Below are 4,031 nucleotides of genomic sequence, written 5' to 3' on the forward strand. Positions count from 1 at the left end.
ATGGAGTGTTGCTGTTTTTAGGTTCTTGAAAAAAAAAAATTTACGGTGTTACTGTTCATTAAGAATTTTGGTTGAATTTGGAGGGCAGCCCATACCTATTTTGAAGGAAACGACGCTTTGATCAAGACCAATCAATCCATAGGATTCCTTGGCCCCACCCTCTTGAGGCCAAATTCGATTGTTTTCTAGGGTTTTGAAGCATTTTTCTATTTTTACTTTGATTTCTTTTTGTTTATGACAAGAATCTTTCAATCTGGTGAGTTGATCTTTGATTAGAAGTAGAAAAAATAGCTAAACGGTTGAGAAAATTGACTAAGCAAGCTAGGTAAATTTTGAGTACATCTGAAGGAGTCCAATCTCTAAAGGAGTTAAGTTTGGATTCGGATTCAGAGTCAAATTCCGAAAACGAAACCATGGCTACTAGAACCTTGAAAGAGTTGGCTGCTCCTGATATAAACCAACAGCCTTTGTGTATCTAATACCCTGCTTTAAATGTTGCTTTTGAGTTGAAATCTGGACTAATCCATTTGTTGCCTAAGTTTCATGGTCTTGCAAGTGAGGATCCACATAAGCATCTAAAAGAATTTCATGTTGTGTGTTCCAGCATGAAACCTCAAGGAGTTTTAGAGGATCAAATCAAGCTTCGAGCTTTTCCCTTCTCACTGGAAGGCATAGCTAAGGATTGGTTGTATTACCTTCCATCCGAATCTGTCAACTTGTGGAATGGGATGAAACAGATATTTCTGGAGAAGCATTTTCCTACTTCCCGTGCTGCCAACATAATAAAAGAAATTTGTGGCATCCGGCAGTACAATGGAGAGAGTTTGTATGAGTATTGGGAGATATTTAAGAAGCTATGTGCAAGATGTCCTCATTATCAAATAAGTGAGCAGCTTTTGATTTAGTATTTCTATGAAGGACTTCTACCAATGGACTACAGTATGATAGATGCTGCTAGTGGAAGAGCTTTGGTTAACAAGACACCAGAAGAGGCAAGGAGGCTGATTGCTAATATGGCAGCAAATTCTCAACAGTTTGGAATAAGAATGGATCACACACCCATGAAGGTTAATGAGGTAAGCACATCTAACCTTGAGAAACAAATTTCTGATTTAACTTCTTCTGTGAGGCATTTGGCTATAGGGAACATGCAAACTGTTAAGGTATGTGGAATTTGTTCGGGTTCGAGTCATGCTACTGACATGTGTCCTGCATTACAAGAGGAAGAATCAATGCAACATGCTAATGCAGTAGGACATTATGGACAGCCACAACGTAGGTATGATCCCTTTTCTAGTACCTATAATCCAGGATGGCGAGATCATCCCAATCTGAGTTATGGGAATCAACCGGTGTAAAACCGATACCAGCAGCAAAGACCACAAGTGAATCAACCACCTCCACCTCTGCCTCCCTCAAATCAAGGTATGTCACTTGATGAAATTGTTAAGGCTTTGGCTACAATACACAACAGTTTAAACAAGAGACCAGAAATAGCATTCAAAATATAGAGAGGCAGACTGGTCAGTTAGCCTCATCTGTGAGTAAGCTGGAAGCTCAAGGTTCTGGAAGGCTTCCATCACAAACAGTCATGAACCCCAGAGAAAATGCAAGTGTGATACTATTGCGGAGTGGGAAAGAAGTTGATAACCAGACACCACATGAGCCAATGAAAAAGAAAAAGGAAGGAGCAAAAGAGCCAACAGAGTCCGAAGTTCCTGAAGTTGAGGTAAATACTGAACCTAACCTGAATAATAAGGTTAATAATTTTGTTCTTCCTCCATTCCCTTGCAGGTTGGCTAAAACTAAGAAAGAAGAACAAGAGAAAGAAATTTTAAAGACCTTCAGAAAGGTGGAGGTGAATATATCTTTACTTGATGTGATCAAATAAATTCCCAGGTATGCTAAATTCCTTAAGGAATTATGCACTACAAAGCACAAGTTGAGAAATAATGAGAAGATCAGTGTGGGGGAAAATGTATTGGGATTGATTCAGTGAAAATTACCCCCTAAGTGTAAGGGTCCAGGTTCATTTTCTATTCTTTTCAAAATAGGTGATTCTAAATTTGAATATGCAATGGCAGATTTAGGAGCATCTATTAATGTTATGTCAAATTCTGTTTTTCAAACTTTAAATTTGGGTCTTTTGAAAGAAACCAGTGTCATTATTCAGTTAGCTGATCGTTCTAATGCTTACCCATTGGGAGTAGTTGAGGATGTGTTGGTGCAAGTTGGAGGATTAATTTTTCTTACAGATTTTTACATTCTGGATATGGAGGATGATAGTGCTCTCTCATTAAATTTAGCTTTGATTTTGTTTGGAAGACCTTTCCTAAAAACTGCCAAGACAAAAATTGATGTGGATGAGGGTACCTTAACTATGGAGTTTGATGGAGAGACTGTCAAATTTAATATCTTTGATGCCATAAAGTATCCTGCTGATAATCATTCTATTTTTTCTATTGATGTTGTTGATACATTTGTGGAGGATGTTTTTGAGTTAAGCATGGAGGATGAGTTAGAAAGAAAATCACATTTGCATGAATTAGAGGAAATTCGCCTTAAGGCTTATGAGAATTCTAGGATCTATAAAGAAAAGACAAAGGCATTCCATGACAAAATAAGGAAGCAGTTTGTGATTGGATAAAAAGTTTTATTGTATAATTCCATATTGAAGCTAATGCCTGATAAGTTGCGTTCTCGTTGGATTGGACCCTTTATTGTTACTAATGTGTTTCCTTATGGTGCAGTTGAAATTCAAAGTTTAGGAACTAACAAAGTGTTCAAGGTCAATGGTCATGAACTCAAACCACTTTATGAGGGGTTTCAGGAGAATTCAGTGGATTAAGAAGCTTTACCACCTCGAGTTAATGACGTTAAATAAAGGCGCTACTTGGGAGGCAACCCATTGGTGGCTTGTTAGCCATAATCAGATTTGTTTTCTTTTCCTTATTTTATTTTATTTTCTAGCATTTTTTTTCTTTTTTTTTACATTTGGGCTTTACATTGGGGACAATGTAAGTTTTAAGTGTGGGGGAGGAGAAATTTGCTGTTGCAATCTTTTTAATTTAAAAAAAAAAAATTCTTATAAGCTTGATTCATGATTCTATATTAACTCTCAGAGAGAAGTGCTTTGTCCTTAAAATGACTTTTCTATTTTAGATTGAATTTTTCATATTTTAGGCAAGGTAATAGTAACTTTAATGATGGATTTTCCCTCTTCTCCATACCATAGAGCAATTTTTTTTCCTGCATAAATCATTTAGGCTTGATTTAAATGATTAGTTATGTGTGCTTTAAACTAGTGTCATGCATATTTCAGAACTTTGTTTAATCTATCAGGGCACTTTATAATATGTAGATGCATAAATTAGGGGAAATAAAAGGTTGAACTTGAAAATTGCTCCGCTATTTTAGTTAAGCAAACTAACCAGGGGTCTTCATGAACCCCATGTCGATTCTCAGGCCAAAAGCTAGTTAGGATATGAGCAAGGTACTTTTTTGAAGGTGACAGTTTAAAACAAAAAAAAAAAGCCATTTCTATCTCCCCCAAGATTCACAAAGAGCTATAATTGTTGTGCGTTGATAAATTAGCCTTGTGTTTTGGTGTGTATTGATTTAGAATTTTATGGAACTTTAATTGTGTGAGCTTAATTGATTTCAAGCCTTTTGTTTTGTGTTGAAAAATTATTGATATATTGGTATGGTATTGATAGAATTTGTTGTGATGATTATTACCTTACTTGCCTCTTCTTTCAAATTTTTAATCTTTTGTTGGAGAATGTTGTGATAGGGTGAAGTTAAGAAACTTCTAAGTGGAGTTGATTGAGAGTTTAAGTCATGGTTGAGGACAAGCATGGAATAAGTGTGGGAAAATTTGATAAGTGTATAATTTATTATTTTTACTCCCATCACATTTAGTGTTTTTAGTGTGTTTTTATATTTAATTTAGTTGGTTAAAATATATTTATCATTTAGGCATATTTTTAGATAATTGTGGAATAATTGTGTTAAATGGAGAAATTTTCAGC

The 4,031-nt window shown here is 35.5% G+C and overlaps 1 non-coding gene across 1 annotated transcript; it reads right to left on the reverse strand.

Moving 5' to 3' along the window:
- Positions 1 to 776: 776 nt before the first annotated feature.
- Positions 777 to 883, reverse strand: LOC131183698 (small nucleolar RNA R71). Its single transcript, XR_009151735.1, has one exon. It is a non-coding gene; the product is annotated as a small nucleolar RNA R71 (small nucleolar RNA).
- Positions 884 to 4,031: the final 3,148 nt, after the last annotated feature.

This window comes from Hevea brasiliensis, chromosome 9 (assembly GCF_030052815.1).
Source record: "Hevea brasiliensis isolate MT/VB/25A 57/8 chromosome 9, ASM3005281v1, whole genome shotgun sequence".
Classification (NCBI taxonomy): Eukaryota; Viridiplantae; Streptophyta; class Magnoliopsida; order Malpighiales; family Euphorbiaceae; genus Hevea; species Hevea brasiliensis.